This window comes from Ochlerotatus camptorhynchus, unplaced genomic scaffold, assembly GCF_037179485.1.
Source record: "Ochlerotatus camptorhynchus isolate MF236.1 unplaced genomic scaffold, CSIRO-AGI_Acam_v1.1 ptg000177l, whole genome shotgun sequence".
Lineage (NCBI taxonomy): Eukaryota > Metazoa > Arthropoda > Insecta > Diptera > Culicidae > Ochlerotatus > Ochlerotatus camptorhynchus.
In genome coordinates this window covers 1,158,671-1,177,248 of record NW_027040667.1, presented here as the reverse complement: position 1 = coordinate 1,177,248, position 18,578 = coordinate 1,158,671, and the positions used below count along the sequence as shown (strand labels likewise).

At 37.9% G+C, this 18,578-nt stretch overlaps 1 protein-coding gene across 1 annotated transcript in view; it reads left to right on the top strand.

The window, feature by feature from the left end:
• Positions 1-18,578, top strand: part of LOC135701821 (neuropeptide SIFamide receptor-like) — a 614,024-nt gene that overhangs the window by 539,802 nt on the left and 55,644 nt on the right. The gene's annotated exons all lie outside the window — the stretch shown is intronic.

Sequence of the window (18,578 nt, the reverse complement as noted above, 5' to 3'; positions counted from 1 at the left end):
TCGAACCCACAATTCCCATTCAGTACACGGGTGCATTGCCAATTATACAACGGTGGACCTATGGTCTACGGATGTATTTGGCTAATGACATTTGAGTTTCGAATCCGTTCCCCACCCTAGTCTTTTTGCGCAAGCGTTCTCTGATACACATCGTCTATTATCGACGATTATTTTATTATTTAGTTACATAGTTATGGGCATAGTGACTACTCAAATACCATGAAGAACATTGTTTAATGATCATATAAGTGAAGTGATTGTTAATCAGAATTTTCTAAAATATTAGCTAAAATTGGTTCTGTCGATTGATCGTAGATTCGTCAAATTGAACAATATATCACATATTTAGCTTGTATGCATTTAAGGCCTTCGACAGATGTACAAAGTATGTCGTTGTACCATAGAGGTAACTCTAAGACTAGAAGGTCCCGAGGAAACGTGCTCAACTTTTTGGCTCAGCTCTGGTACTCTCTTTGGTCCCAAGCTAATCGATGTCCCCCTCGAAACATAGGAAAATCCACGAACCCCTCATTTAATCTGTCAAACTTTCAAAGCGAATCAAAACAAACATAGTGTAGTACTAGAACTTCGACTAGAATGGGGTACGTTAATCGATTTGCTTGGGACCAATCGGCTAGTCAAGTAGTGAAGCAATTTAAAATCGTTAGTTTCCACCGGTTCATTGTACTCTTTTAAGCTTGCATCTAAAATTATACATTTTGCAGTACTATTTAGCTGCGGATAATTAGTACGCTCTTGCTCGCTGCAAAACAATTTTCCTTTGTTCATCATCGACGATAATAGCAATAGCATCGTAAACACCGAAAGTATCCTTGATCAATTCTCATTTGTTCCAATAAATTCGATGACAGTCATTTAATTTTGTTTCACAAATTATATGTTTAAGCTTTTGGTTCTATACTGCTCAAATACATATGCTACACCAAATGTAAAAAAAAGTTTCGTAAACCGATTATGTATTGTGCTTACTACTGAGCATCAAAACGACATTTCTTGCTGGAATCACTCGAGTTCCTATGTCGGTCATGTTATGTATTACGTCGGACGTCGCGTGTCCGGTATGGTTGGCACGCGACAATAAGATGAATTTTAAATATTAATTTTATTGGCTGTACATCATTTCCAAATTCTCCCTATTCAGATAACACTTCTGAAATTTGCGAGTTTGACAGAACCACGAGCACCAAATTGTCGGGGTACACTGGCAATATACTGGAGCTGTCATGTTGCCCCCGAGTTGTTATTGTGTGACTGGCAGAAGCGATAAATTTTTATCCGAGTATCTATTATTAGAAGGAAGTTATTGCTGGTAAGTTCCCCAGAAGCGGCTGTTATTGTGAGGCTATCATGTGTGGCTTCTCGTTAATTTTTTACTATATAATTAAGCATAAAACTAAGGATAAAATGTTGTCGTCACCAATTATTCATCCTTTACTGTGATCTGTGTGTCGCATCAAGCCAATAGCAAATGGTAATGATGAGGAGTTTATTTTCAATCCATGATTGCTAGTTTAAATTAAAGCAACAGCCTTGTAAATGTTGATTCTCTTTTGAAAGAAGCGTAAAAAGCATTGGTTTTGTAACTCCAAATAACTTGAAATAGTAAGGTTTGTCTTTTTGACAGAAAATTTCGGAAATCTCCCGTTAGAGTAAGGTGGGGCAAAAGTTCGACCTTAGTAGAAAACATTTAAATTTCTTCACGCTCCAAGCATTTGGAATCAAACTTATTCTCTACACGGGATCCCTCATTCAAAGTTTACAACTTTCTCTTACAAGGCATTGATGAATTTTCAGTTCACTCGTAGCTAGAAAGATTTTTTCGATAGAATATTCAGAACGAACTTTTGCCCCATAGGTTGAGCAAAAGTTCAATTCAGCAATGGGACAAAAATTGCAATTTAATTCCAGCTTCCTGGTTACCTATCAAAAGTTGGATACTCCTAAAATCATCTGCAAACTAACGCAAATTACACCTTCACTATTGATTTTTTCTTATTGTACGCCCCAAATTTGGCCAAATGTTGTAAATTATCATCCCGAAACACATTTTTGCCTATTCGTCAAAAACACTCTATATACTGTCGTGGTGTCTCTGGTAGAATAACATTAATATAAAAAATAAGTATCACTGAAACACGCAAATCTTCCATGAAATAAGATAGCTGGTTGTACATTTTAAAATCATAGTTAATCATTTAAGGGGTAACAAGCTCAGCCCTATTCAAAAACATCACCCTTTTACTATAGAGGTACCTCGAAGGCCAGAAGGCCCAGAAGAAACGTGCTCAACTTTTTGGCTCAGCTTTGGTACTCTCTTCGGTCCCAAGCTAATCGATGTACCCCTCGAAACATAATAAAATCCACGAACCCCTCATTTTATCTGTCAAACTTTCATAGCGAATCAAAACAAACATAGCGTATTACTAGAATTTCGACTAGAATTGGGTAAGTTAATCGATTTGCTTGTGACCAATAGGCTAGTCAAGTAGTGAACCAACTTAAAATCGTTAGTTTCCAACCGGTGCTTCAACTTCTTCTTCTTCTTCTTCTTCTTCTTCTTATTCGCATTGCAAGCTTATTGCTTATCGCATATTAGCTTATTGTGTGTTCTAGGCTTAGTGTTCTAGAGCACTTCCACAGCTATGAATTGAGATCTTTAGATGTCTATACCATTTTTGTATTAATATTATTGTGTGCCAAGTACAATCCACCAACCCGAAAAATTCCTAGACCGGACCGGGAATCGACCCAGCCACCTCCAGAATGGTCTTGCTTTGTAGCTGCGCCTTTACTGACTGAGCTAACGGAGGCTATCACCCGTTATATCCTGAAATTACATTTGTTTTTTTATAAATGCTGTGACTTATTGTTGAAAACATAATTTTTATGATCAATATCCCCAAACTAAATCCTAGAATTATATACTTAATTGAAATCATTAGTTTCATTAAAAGTAATTTTCCAAGTGAACATTTGCTGACCTTCATATTTATACTTATCAGGTAATATAAATCAAAATGGAAAACCCAGAAATAAAGGCACGGTATTTTTACTATTGCGAACAAGAAAGATTGTTCAATTGCAAAGTTGAAGGATGATGGGAAAGCTCAAGATCGCACAAGTAGTTTGAAACGGCATATTGCTCAACTACATCCGAACATTGCAGCACAGATTGGAATCACTGGGTACAAGAAAAAGGTAGATCAAAAAGTGGATTCACAACAGCCCTCTCCAGCTAAGCAGCTGAAAGCTTTAACAGTTCATGTTGATTCTCTTGACTAGATGAAATGGTTGCACTCAATTCAGTTCCTTTCAACTTTTTCAATTTAAAAGCTACTCGATCCACAATTGCAGCTCTGGCAAAAGCCCTTAATATTCCAGCATACGGTGAAGCATTTGCTTTGGTTATCTCGAAGATAGCCAACATCATAAGAAGCATGATTTCTGAGAAACTCAGTAACTTTTTTTGCTTGGAATTTGACGCTGCTCAAGAACACACCCAAACAAATTTTGGAATCAATGCGAGAAATTTAATTTATTATATAAATTAAATTTATGCTTGTACTACGAACAATGGCAAGATCGTTCTTAAATGTGGATTAGAGCTGAACATGTCTCAGCAGTTAGCCCTTGATACAGAAACTGGATTAACTACAGAAGACGATAACCAAATCGCGGAAGTTGACGAAGACGAAGATGATGAACCCTTGATGGATGATGTTGAAACGTTTTTTGATGAAGAGATAGGCTAGTCAAGTAGTGAGCCAATATAAAATCCTTAGTTTCCACCGGTTGGTACACCTGTGTTGGAAAGGTAACACGCGCGTTCAATGAACGTGCACTGAAGATATTGAAACTCAAGCTCAACGCTGCCTATGTTTCGTGAAGACTGGTTACAGGCGTACGATTTTCCGAAAAATTTCCCTCCAAACGGCGCAATCTTTCATCCGTACTCACACTCTACAGTTTCATGAGCATCAACCTCCAGTTCATCTGCGTGATGAGATGATCCATCGACCTATTCTATGTTCAACTCATTCACCGGATCGTTGCCAACGATCGGGGCTAGATCATATTTTCCTCCGTCAAATTCCGTCTTATAAATGGAAAAAAAATATGAGTTTAGTTAGTTTATTCAATTCGCTTAGGACAAAATTGATCATCCGAGATTTTCACACTTTCCACTTTCCTTCCTAAAAAATGCCATAAAACAAAGTAGAGTTTCAACTTCCATGCCTCTACCGCTTCACTTTGGTGGTCTTCCAGATACACCATGATCTACTTTCGATCAATGTTCCGGTGTTCTATTCTAGACACGTCTAGACACGGTTATGTCGATTCTCCGATGGTCTGCGAGACACACGCATATTCCAGTCAAGAGAGAAAAAAAAACTTCAGTTCTCCGGCTAGTAATCCGCCTAGCTGGATCGCCAATGTGGGATTCCACCTGATTGTCCCGGGGTATGGTTTGGTATCCGTCGTGGGAGTTCCCTTACCTATCCGTCTGTACGCGGTCGTGGTCTGAGGGCAAACAGGTCGAGAGACGATTGCTGCGTGTTCTCGTTGTCACTCGTCGCGTCTGCTGAGGAGTGCGCAACCCGGATAAAAATAACCATTAAATTACAATAAAATACCAATAAAATACAATAGATTCTATTGTTGACAAATAATCTTATTGTAATTCTATTGTATTGGCCAGATAATCAAATAGTCACCACAATAGGTTTACAACAAATTCTATCCCGAATAAAAATTTACCATACAAAAACAATAGAACCTATTGTTACAATACAATAAAACCTATTGTAGCAACAATAAATGTTATTGTTATAAACAATAAAAACACAATAGAACTTATTGTTATGTACAATATAATCTATTGTTTATGAGACATTTACAATAGAAAAGGGGGGTTGTTAGTTACCGTAACCATAAAAAAATCATTTTTTTCTCTAACAAATTTGATCTCATAACAATAAATTTTATTGTTTTTTTATTGTGCAAAATTGATAGTAGATAGATTTAGAGGCTTGAAATGTAAAATATTTTGCGTAGAGTGATTCGCTAGCGATAGATTTTTCAGGATTGAGATTTAGATGTGTCGCCCCTCGATAATGTCACTATTACTAAACAAAAAAAAATGCTCATACCAAGAAGCAATGCAAAATAACTTAACATTGTGTCTATCTGTCATTTAGTGCTCTTGGAGTTTTCGTGCTCAAAATTTCAGTTTTGTGTTCAAAATTAGAAGTTATTTGTTTCAAAATGCCCAAAAAAGATCAAATATCGATCAGAATCCGAAATTAGATTATTGAACATCACAAAACAGGCAAAAGTTACAGTGATATTGCCGATATTGTCTAGTTTCACAAAGATACGGTCGCTAGAATTGTGCAGATGTTCAAAAAGCGTGGTTCTATCTCACCAGCTAAGCGATCGGGGCATCCTTCAAAGACAACTGGTCGAATTGACAGAGCTATCGTGAAGAAGGCGGAGCTGGACTATCAGCTCCGAAAATTGCGAAACAGATTGAAGGCGCGTTTTCCATTCAACTGACATCAAAATCCGTACGAAACCGTCTTCATAAGAAATGTCTAAGGGCAGCGTAGCTCTTAAGAAGCCATGGTTGTCCGCAAATTTTTAAAAAAAAAGATTGAAGTGGGCCCTGTGATTGGTGGTTTCTCGCTTTCCGAGAAGTTTTGGAATCGAAAAAGAAAACGTGATGCATCATGTTTGCAGGCATCAGAAGAGATGTTGCTATCTGCGTTGTTTGTTTTTTTTCTTCGCTTGTGCTTTTTTTTATATTAATTTATTTGTACAGGCTCAATCGAATAAACTTTACAGAGCCGAGTTATCATTTGCATTATACATGAATAATGTCTTAAATCTAGAGTTAAAGGAATTGAACCGATTACTCGCGGTCGTCTCGAGGTTAGTGGAGATTTACAATTTTTTGGATGGGAAATATGATTTATTATACAAATATTTAATTAATCATAAAACATGAACTTATTTCTATTCATCTTGAAAACAAACATTAAGAAAAAACTACACGCACAATACACAAACTAAACACAAGGTTAATCAAACTTACAATCTAAGGTTAGTATATTCGCTTGTGCTCCCGGTACAGAAATTTTTGGCGTCGCGAGTCATAGTTTTTGATTTCAGTTTGTTTACGCGTTGTATGATTTTGTGAGCGGTCGCTTCGTGTTCGCGTCATGGAGCAATCGACTACATTCGACCAGAGGATTGATCCCCGTAGGGCGGGTCTATGATCGGAGCTACTACACCAAGCGTGACATAGCTGCTTGCAAGGGATTCAGTTGGACTGATTTGGTGAGATTGTTCCTTTTTTCTACTTTTGTCTATTTAAACTTAATTTCTATGAATGCGTATCGTTTGGAATCATTTGATTCGGATGAGACTCTTAAGTTTTATTTTTTTACATTGTGTTTCAATCGGTATTCTTAAGAACTTCACAAAATAAGGTCCCAATATTTAAATTGAGCAGCTCGACTAGCCTGGTGGCTGCCGCTTTTGCTTACTGAGTAGAAGACCGTGGGTTATCCATATTGAAAAGATTCCCTATTTTCAGCTTTTCTACAGGCTGGAGTTGTTGTTTGAACCATTTAGTTTATCAATTTAATTTATCTGTATAACAATTATTCACAAGCATTCTTCCAGGTTAATTCAAGAATAAATTGATGATGATAAATCTTCCTAATATTCACATTACAGTTATGACCCGATCCTGTCAACCTCTCCGCGCATTAGACTGTTATTTTTCAATAATTCCACATAATTGTAATTTCATACCTTCCTCCTTCAAGATGAATGTTTAAGGTACACATACTTTGCTAGCTGACAAAATGGGGTCATTGCTGTATAATTATTCTCTTTTTGCAGCCTTCATTCAGACTGGATCTATTGATTTAAATTATTTGAGTTTTCTTCCAGCTCTTTGATGACGGAACATCATTAGATCTATACTGTAATGATTCACTCTTACAGCTTTCACCCTGGTTTTGTCTGCTGATTTGATTTGTTTGAATTGGTTTTCAGCTCTTTGGTGTTGGCAGTCGTGGGCGATCAATTTTGCTTTTTTTTTTTTTTGCATTTCGATGATGGAACGTCTTCAGATTTATATTATAATGGGGCTTATTACGGATGTCACATCACGGTGAAAAGTTGTCGCTTGTCGTCACGGTGAAGTGATTCCCATTTGATTTGTACGGTAATCACGGCTCTTATTCTGAGTATCACTTGCTTATCACCGTGTAGTGACACCCGTAATAAGGCCCAATGATACACCATTTGGTTTTGGCTTCGGGCAAATCCAAGTGTAATGCATGATAACACTGATTCATTTAAAACCATGGTCGCATCACTTATCAAGGTGAATCCTGATCCAACGAACCCAACTTACTAACAAAATCTCCTTTCCTGTGTCTTTTGTTGGGGTGCAGAGGTAAACACGGACCACAAACAACAAAGGTCACTCTAATATTCCTTCCCTACTCCCACCTGATTGCAAGGACGTGGCCGGCGCCGTTATTGATCTACAAAATATAGAGTCACTGAAACTTGTACAATGAGAATGGACGGTCACTCCCGGCCCCATTCAATTGATTCATTGTACAATTTCATTGATTCTGATCAATCACGGAGTAGCAACCATTGATATATGTGCAGTCAATCTAAGCTAAGCTATAACAGTGTACAATGCTGAATAAAACGGGTTGTTAAATTATGTGCTGAAAAAAACTCATTGAGATCGATAGATGCACCTTTATTCCGCTATTTGCTCTGATTTGATTAATATAGTTATTAAAAGCGTATAGCTTTGCATATACAAACAATGGCTGTCTTCCTGATTCAACACCAGAAGTTTGATCTAATAACATACTGAATAAGTGTAATTTGCACATACATTGACGCTTTAATTCGACTGTTTTAAATTGATTTAATAACATGCTTTATTATACGTCCAATAATTGTTTTCAAGCTCCATTATTAGATTTCATTGCATTGCTTAACAATATTGCTGAATAAAGGTGAATACAGTCAGCATAATAGCTCTTATACCACTATGCGTCCATGTTTTAATTGCATGCTTTGTAAATGCTTTACAAACGGCGTATTCATTGATTATTCCACAACACTGTTTCAGGTTAACAACAAAACGAAATTGGTAGCATAGTGGTTACCGTTTCCGCTTTCCAAGTGAAGAATGTCGTGAGTTCAATCCCAACCTCAACCCTTCTTTTATTTATTTTCTACGCCTAACTAATTTAAATCGCAATCATAGATCGTATCACTCACGACAACCAATTAATCGATCTATCAAAAATTATAGTCCAGCATCCTTTCAATCGAAATTAGAGAGATGGAGAGGTAACATTGGTCTTATGTAAAGCAACTACGAATGAGTTAATCATTCTCGCATCTCCTTGAATTAGTTAGAGTTACCGCTGGGAGTGCTCATGGGTATTAAGATTCAAACTTTTGTTACTTATTTAGCTGCCCATATGATGTATTCTAGGATAGATCAGATGGCAAGGTAAGCGGCTGGTGATCGGAAGGTCATGGTTCGAATCCCATCTAACGACATGTGTGTATGTATGTATGTTATGAATTTTCTAGTATCTGTTTGGCTTGTGCGTGCTTCGACAGAAATAATGACACAACAATCACTAACGAGAACAAAACCTGCTCTGTCCCGTTCTTATTTTCGGATTAATTATCCCGTAGTTGAATAATCGTTTAATAAATGTATAATAGTGTCTAATTAAACATTATTTCACATGAGAATCAAGCGTCTATATACACCTTTATATTATTGCTGTTTATGGAAGTAATGATGTCTAATAAACGCTGAATAATCAAAAATTTGATCGAATAAGCTCTGTTACAACTTTCGTAATTTTCCAAGTGAACACTTGCTGACCTTCATATTTATATTTATCAGGTAATATAAATCAAAATGGAAAACCCAGAAATAAAGGCACGGTATTTTTACTATTGCGAACAAGAAAGATTGTTCAATTGCAAAGTTGAAGAATGATGGGAAAGCTCAAGATCGCACAAGTAGTTTGAAACGGCATATTGCTCAACTACATCCGAACATTGCAGCACAGATTCACTGGGTACAAGAAAAAGGCAGATTAACTAGTGGATTCACAACAGCCCTCTCCAGCTAAGCAGCTGAAAGCTTTAACAGTTCATGTTGATCCTCTTGAAAATGGTTGCACTCAATTCAGTTCCTTTCAACTTTTTCAATTTAAAAGCTACTCGATCCACAATTGCAGCTCTGGCAAAAGCCCTTAATATTCCAGCATACGGTGAAGCAGTTGCTTTGGTTATCTTGAAGATAGCCAACATCATAAGAAGCATGATTTCTGAGAAACTCAGTAACTTTTTTTGCTTGGAATTTGAGCTGCTCAAGGACACACCCAAACAAATTTTGGAATCAATGCGAGAAATCTATTGAACGGCACTTTCCAAACACGAACTCTGTCAATGATGAAAATTACAATCCAACAAACAGCAGAGAACTTAAAAAAATCGAATCGAAAATGTGATGCATATTTATGCTTGTACTACGAACAATGCCAAGAACGTTCTTAAATGTGTATTAGAGCTGAACATGTCTCAGCAGTTAGCCCTTGATACAGAAACTGGATTAACTACAGAAGACGATAACCAAATCGCGGAAGTTGACGAAGACGAAGATGATGAACCCTTGATGGATGATGTTGAAACGTTTTTTGATGAAGAGATAGGCTAGTCAAGTAGTGAGCCAATATAAAATCCTTAGTTTCCACCGGTTGGTACACCTGTGTTGGAAAGGTAACACGCGCGTTCAATGAACGTGCACTGAAGATATTGAAACTCAAGCTCAACGCTGCCTATGTTTCGTGAAGACTGGTTACAGGCGTACGATTTTCCGAAAAATTTCCCTCCAAACGGCGCAATCTTTCATCCGTACTCACACTCTACAGTTTCATGAGCATCAACCTCCAGTTCATCTGCGTGATGAGATGATCCATCGACCTATTCTATGTTCAACTCATTCACCGGATCGTTGCCAACGATCGGGGCTAGATCATATTTTCCTCCGTCAAATTCCGTCTTATAAATGGAAAAAAAATATGAGTTTAGTTAGTTTATTCAATTCGCTTAGGACAAAATTGATCATCCGAGATTTTCACACTTTCCACTTTCCTTCCTAAAAAATGCCATAAAACAAAGTAGAGTTTCAACTTCCATGCCTCTACCGCTTCACTTTGGTGGTCTTCCAGATACACCATGATCTACTTTCGATCAATGTTCCGGTGTTCTATTCTAGACACGTCTAGACACGGTTATGTCGATTCTCCGATGGTCTGCGAGACACACGCATATTCCAGTCAAGAGAGAAAAAAAAACTTCAGTTCTCCGGCTAGTAATCCGCCTAGCTGGATCGCCAATGTGGGATTCCACCTGATTGTCCCGGGGTATGGTTTGGTATCCGTCGTGGGAGTTCCCTTACCTATCCGTCTGTACGCGGTCGTGGTCTGAGGGCAAACAGGTCGAGAGACGATTGCTGCGTGTTCTCGTTGTCACTCGTCGCGTCTGCTGAGGAGTGCGCAACCCGGATAAAAATAACCATTAAATTACAATAAAATACCAATAAAATACAATAGATTCTATTGTTGACAAATAATCTTATTGTAATTCTATTGTATTGGCCAGATAATCAAATAGTCACCACAATAGGTTTACAACAAATTCTATCCCGAATAAAAATTTACCATACAAAAACAATAGAACCTATTGTTACAATACAATAAAACCTATTGTAGCAACAATAAATGTTATTGTTATAAACAATAAAAACACAATAGAACTTATTGTTATGTACAATATAATCTATTGTTTATGAGACATTTACAATAGAAAAGGGGGGTTGTTAGTTACCGTAACCATAAAAAAATCATTTTTTTCTCTAACAAATTTGATCTCATAACAATAAATTTTATTGTTTTTTTATTGTGCAAAATTGATAGTAGATAGATTTAGAGGCTTGAAATGTAAAATATTTTGCGTAGAGTGATTCGCTAGCGATAGATTTTTCAGGATTGAGATTTAGATGTGTCGCCCCTCGATAATGTCACTATTACTAAACAAAAAAAAATGCTCATACCAAGAAGCAATGCAAAATAACTTAACATTGTGTCTATCTGTCATTTAGTGCTCTTGGAGTTTTCGTGCTCAAAATTTCAGTTTTGTGTTCAAAATTAGAAGTTATTTGTTTCAAAATGCCCAAAAAAGATCAAATATCGATCAGAATCCGAAATTAGATTATTGAACATCACAAAACAGGCAAAAGTTACAGTGATATTGCCGATATTGTCTAGTTTCACAAAGATACGGTCGCTAGAATTGTGCAGATGTTCAAAAAGCGTGGTTCTATCTCACCAGCTAAGCGATCGGGGCATCCTTCAAAGACAACTGGTCGAATTGACAGAGCTATCGTGAAGAAGGCGGAGCTGGACTATCAGCTCCGAAAATTGCGAAACAGATTGAAGGCGCGTTTTCCATTCAACTGACATCAAAATCCGTACGAAACCGTCTTCATAAGAAATGTCTAAGGGCAGCGTAGCTCTTAAGAAGCCATGGTTGTCCGCAAATTTTTAAAAAAAAAGATTGAAGTGGGCCCTGTGATTGGTGGTTTCTCGCTTTCCGAGAAGTTTTGGAATCGAAAAAGAAAACGTGATGCATCATGTTTGCAGGCATCAGAAGAGATGTTGCTATCTGCGTTGTTTGTTTTTTTTCTTCGCTTGTGCTTTTTTTTATATTAATTTATTTGTACAGGCTCAATCGAATAAACTTTACAGAGCCGAGTTATCATTTGCATTATACATGAATAATGTCTTAAATCTAGAGTTAAAGGAATTGAACCGATTACTCGCGGTCGTCTCGAGGTTAGTGGAGATTTACAATTTTTTGGATGGGAAATATGATTTATTATACAAATATTTAATTAATCATAAAACATGAACTTATTTCTATTCATCTTGAAAACAAACATTAAGAAAAAACTACACGCACAATACACAAACTAAACACAAGGTTAATCAAACTTACAATCTAAGGTTAGTATATTCGCTTGTGCTCCCGGTACAGAAATTTTTGGCGTCGCGAGTCATAGTTTTTGATTTCAGTTTGTTTACGCGTTGTATGATTTTGTGAGCGGTCGCTTCGTGTTCGCGTCATGGAGCAATCGACTACATTCGACCAGAGGATTGATCCCCGTAGGGCGGGTCTATGATCGGAGCTACTACACCAAGCGTGACATAGCTGCTTGCAAGGGATTCAGTTGGACTGATTTGGTGAGATTGTTCCTTTTTTCTACTTTTGTCTATTTAAACTTAATTTCTATGAATGCGTATCGTTTGGAATCATTTGATTCGGATGAGACTCTTAAGTTTTATTTTTTTACATTGTGTTTCAATCGGTATTCTTAAGAACTTCACAAAATAAGGTCCCAATATTTAAATTGAGCAGCTCGACTAGCCTGGTGGCTGCCGCTTTTGCTTACTGAGTAGAAGACCGTGGGTTATCCATATTGAAAAGATTCCCTATTTTCAGCTTTTCTACAGGCTGGAGTTGTTGTTTGAACCATTTAGTTTATCAATTTAATTTATCTGTATAACAATTATTCACAAGCATTCTTCCAGGTTAATTCAAGAATAAATTGATGATGATAAATCTTCCTAATATTCACATTACAGTTATGACCCGATCCTGTCAACCTCTCCGCGCATTAGACTGTTATTTTTCAATAATTCCACATAATTGTAATTTCATACCTTCCTCCTTCAAGATGAATGTTTAAGGTACACATACTTTGCTAGCTGACAAAATGGGGTCATTGCTGTATAATTATTCTCTTTTTGCAGCCTTCATTCAGACTGGATCTATTGATTTAAATTATTTGAGTTTTCTTCCAGCTCTTTGATGACGGAACATCATTAGATCTATACTGTAATGATTCACTCTTACAGCTTTCACCCTGGTTTTGTCTGCTGATTTGATTTGTTTGAATTGGTTTTCAGCTCTTTGGTGTTGGCAGTCGTGGGCGATCAATTTTGCTTTTTTTTTTTTTTGCATTTCGATGATGGAACGTCTTCAGATTTATATTATAATGGGGCTTATTACGGATGTCACATCACGGTGAAAAGTTGTCGCTTGTCGTCACGGTGAAGTGATTCCCATTTGATTTGTACGGTAATCACGGCTCTTATTCTGAGTATCACTTGCTTATCACCGTGTAGTGACACCCGTAATAAGGCCCAATGATACACCATTTGGTTTTGGCTTCGGGCAAATCCAAGTGTAATGCATGATAACACTGATTCATTTAAAACCATGGTCGCATCACTTATCAAGGTGAATCCTGATCCAACGAACCCAACTTACTAACAAAATCTCCTTTCCTGTGTCTTTTGTTGGGGTGCAGAGGTAAACACGGACCACAAACAACAAAGGTCACTCTAATATTCCTTCCCTACTCCCACCTGATTGCAAGGACGTGGCCGGCGCCGTTATTGATCTACAAAATATAGAGTCACTGAAACTTGTACAATGAGAATGGACGGTCACTCCCGGCCCCATTCAATTGATTCATTGTACAATTTCATTGATTCTGATCAATCACGGAGTAGCAACCATTGATATATGTGCAGTCAATCTAAGCTAAGCTATAACAGTGTACAATGCTGAATAAAACGGGTTGTTAAATTATGTGCTGAAAAAAACTCATTGAGATCGATAGATGCACCTTTATTCCGCTATTTGCTCTGATTTGATTAATATAGTTATTAAAAGCGTATAGCTTTGCATATACAAACAATGGCTGTCTTCCTGATTCAACACCAGAAGTTTGATCTAATAACATACTGAATAAGTGTAATTTGCACATACATTGACGCTTTAATTCGACTGTTTTAAATTGATTTAATAACATGCTTTATTATACGTCCAATAATTGTTTTCAAGCTCCATTATTAGATTTCATTGCATTGCTTAACAATATTGCTGAATAAAGGTGAATACAGTCAGCATAATAGCTCTTATACCACTATGCGTCCATGTTTTAATTGCATGCTTTGTAAATGCTTTACAAACGGCGTATTCATTGATTATTCCACAACACTGTTTCAGGTTAACAACAAAACGAAATTGGTAGCATAGTGGTTACCGTTTCCGCTTTCCAAGTGAAGAATGTCGTGAGTTCAATCCCAACCTCAACCCTTCTTTTATTTATTTTCTACGCCTAACTAATTTAAATCGCAATCATAGATCGTATCACTCACGACAACCAATTAATCGATCTATCAAAAATTATAGTCCAGCATCCTTTCAATCGAAATTAGAGAGATGGAGAGGTAACATTGGTCTTATGTAAAGCAACTACGAATGAGTTAATCATTCTCGCATCTCCTTGAATTAGTTAGAGTTACCGCTGGGAGTGCTCATGGGTATTAAGATTCAAACTTTTGTTACTTATTTAGCTGCCCATATGATGTATTCTAGGATAGATCAGATGGCAAGGTAAGCGGCTGGTGATCGGAAGGTCATGGTTCGAATCCCATCTAACGACATGTGTGTATGTATGTATGTTATGAATTTTCTAGTATCTGTTTGGCTTGTGCGTGCTTCGACAGAAATAATGACACAACAATCACTAACGAGAACAAAACCTGCTCTGTCCCGTTCTTATTTTCGGATTAATTATCCCGTAGTTGAATAATCGTTTAATAAATGTATAATAGTGTCTAATTAAACATTATTTCACATGAGAATCAAGCGTCTATATACACCTTTATATTATTGCTGTTTATGGAAGTAATGATGTCTAATAAACGCTGAATAATCAAAAATTTGATCGAATAAGCTCTGTTACAACTTTCGTAATTTTCCAAGTGAACACTTGCTGACCTTCATATTTATATTTATCAGGTAATATAAATCAAAATGGAAAACCCAGAAATAAAGGCACGGTATTTTTACTATTGCGAACAAGAAAGATTGTTCAATTGCAAAGTTGAAGAATGATGGGAAAGCTCAAGATCGCACAAGTAGTTTGAAACGGCATATTGCTCAACTACATCCGAACATTGCAGCACAGATTCACTGGGTACAAGAAAAAGGCAGATTAACTAGTGGATTCACAACAGCCCTCTCCAGCTAAGCAGCTGAAAGCTTTAACAGTTCATGTTGATCCTCTTGAAAATGGTTGCACTCAATTCAGTTCCTTTCAACTTTTTCAATTTAAAAGCTACTCGATCCACAATTGCAGCTCTGGCAAAAGCCCTTAATATTCCAGCATACGGTGAAGCAGTTGCTTTGGTTATCTTGAAGATAGCCAACATCATAAGAAGCATGATTTCTGAGAAACTCAGTAACTTTTTTTGCTTGGAATTTGAGCTGCTCAAGGACACACCCAAACAAATTTTGGAATCAATGCGAGAAATCTATTGAACGGCACTTTCCAAACACGAACTCTGTCAATGATGAAAATTACAATCCAACAAACAGCAGAGAACTTAAAAAAATCGAATCGAAAATGTGATGCATATTTATGCTTGTACTACGAACAATGCCAAGAACGTTCTTAAATGTGTATTAGAGCTGAACATGTCTCAGCAGTTAGCCCTTGATACAGAAACTGGATTAACTACAGAAGACGATAACCAAATCGCGGAAGTTGACGAAGACGAAGATGATGAACCCTTGATGGATGATGTTGAAACGTTTTTTGATGAAGAGATAGGCTAGTCAAGTAGTGAGCCAATATAAAATCCTTAGTTTCCACCGGTTGGTACACCTGTGTTGGAAAGGTAACACGCGCGTTCAATGAACGTGCACTGAAGATATTGAAACTCAAGCTCAACGCTGCCTATGTTTCGTGAAGACTGGTTACAGGCGTACGATTTTCCGAAAAATTTCCCTCCAAACGGCGCAATCTTTCATCCGTACTCACACTCTACAGTTTCATGAGCATCAACCTCCAGTTCATCTGCGTGATGAGATGATCCATCGACCTGTTCTATGTTCAACTCATCCACCGGATCGTTGCCAACGATCGGGGCTAGATCATATTTTCCTCCGTCAAATTCCGTCTTTTTTTTTTTTTGACAATGCGTTTATTTTTCCAGGCTCATTTGCTGTAGCTTTGCGGAGCCGATATTCATTGTTTAGATTACAAAATTACTTAAAACTAACGTTAGTAAAGCGGGGGCCGATTACTCGCGGCAATCTCGAGGTTAGGGGTAACAAATTGTAACAAATGGATGGCAGGGTAGGGATTTTGAACACAAGGTTTGGAGAGCAATGTGCTCTTGATCTCGAACTAAGCGACACTCTGATGAAAAAGACAAACATGGGGGTACACCGATGGGCAGCTAACAACTTGGGAGAACACCAGATGGCACTAACTACTAAATCCTCAGATCTATCCGTTTTAAAAACACATAAATTAAATTCAAATAATCGAGATCTCGGCTCCCCAAGACATCTCTAACGGGTATCGCGGGTTGTTTTCCTCGGGCCCTGAGGGATGTGGATAACTCAGATCTGGCAACACGGTGTAAGGTACATGACCAAACAACATGCTCGATATCGTGATAACCACTGCCACTCGCACATAAATTGCTGCCTGAGAGCCCAATTCGATAGAAGTGCGAGTCTAACGAGCAGTGATTGTACATAAGCCTTGATATAACGCGTATAAAGTCGCGGCTCATGTCCAACCCTTTGAACCACGGTTTGTTCGACACCTGTGGGAGAATAGAATGTAACCATCTTCCCAAATCACCATCATTCCATTTTTGTTGCCAAATGATGAGGACTTGCTGACGAGCAATGGAGAAAAATTCGTTGAAGGCGATTTGTCGCTCAAAAATATCGCCTTCCATAGCGCCCACCTTAGCCAACGAGTCCGCTTTCTCATTACTCGGAATTAAGCAATGAGATGGGACCCAAGCTAAGGTGATAGTATAGGAGCAGTTAGATAAAGCACTCAGTTTAGATCGTATTTCAGGCAGGAAATACGAGGAGTGCTTCATCGGCCTCATTGAACGAATAGCCTCCAATGAGCTAAGACTATCCGTAAAAATGAAATAATGGTCAGAAGGTAGTGAGGCAATTCGCTCTATTGCGTAAAATATAGCTGCAAGTTCCGCAACGTATACGGAGCATGGTTTCTGCAGTTTATAGGAGGCGCTATGAAATTGATTAAATACACCAAATCCAGTGGAAGCATTTATGGTTGACCCATCTGTGAAAAATCTTTTATCGTTACTTACATGGTGGTACTTGATTGCAAAAATTGAGGGAACAACCATCGACCGATGGTGATCTGGTATTCCATGGATTTCTTGCATCATGGTCAGATCAAAATTTACAGAGGAACTATAGAGGGCTTGAAAGCAATCACGATTGGAGATTAATAAAGAAGGACCAACCTCCAGCGTCATGTACTCATAGTACAAACTCATGAATCTTGTTTGGGGATTTCGGTCGAGCAGCATCTCGAAGTTTTCTATTACCAAAGGATTCATTACTTCACAACGGATGAGAAACCGGAAAGACAGCTCAGCGAAACGATCTGTCAGTGGGAGAACACCCGCGAGTACTTCGAGGCTCATCGTATGAGTCGAGTGCATACAGCCTAGAGCAATACGAAGGCAACGAATGTGTGTTTTTGCTGCGGATTGGAAGCAAAAGCTGCCGTACTCTAAAACCGAAAGGATAGTTGTTCGGTACAACATGATCAGATCTTCCGGGTGTGCTCCCCACCAAGTTCCAGTAATTGTACGAAGAAAATTGATTCTTTGTTGGCATTTTTGTTTCACATACGCAATATGTTTTCCCCACGTGCTTTTGGAATCGAACCAGACACCTAAATACTTGAAAGATATACTTTGAGTGATTGTTCTACCCTTTAGTTGAAGCTGTAACTGTGCAGGATGATGCTTCCTAGAAAAAACAACCAACTCAGTTTTCTCCGGAGAGAATTCGATACCCAGCTTCATAGCCCAAGTAGACAAATTGACTAAGGTATCTTGCAATGGTCCTTGCAGGTCCGGTGCACTTGGCCCTATAACGGACACAACCCCGTCATCTGCAAGCTGCCTTAGCGAGCAATTTTCATCAAGACAACCATCAATGTCTTTTACATAAAAATTATAAAGAAGGGGGCTTAAACATGAGCCCTGGGGGAGACCCATGTAACTAATTCGTGAAGTTGTCGAGTTTCCATGAGAAAAGCTCATATATTTCTCAGACAACAAGTTGCTCAAATAGTTGTTCATAATTGGTGAAAGCCCACTATCGTGGAGTTTATCCGAAAGGACGTCGATACAAACAGAATCAAAAGCCCCCTTAATGTCCAAGAAAACTGAACCCATTTGCTGTTTGTGCGCATAGGCCAGTTGAATTTCAGTTGAAAGCAACGCAAGACAGTCGCTCGTTCCTTTGCCTCTTCGAAATCCAAATTGCGTATC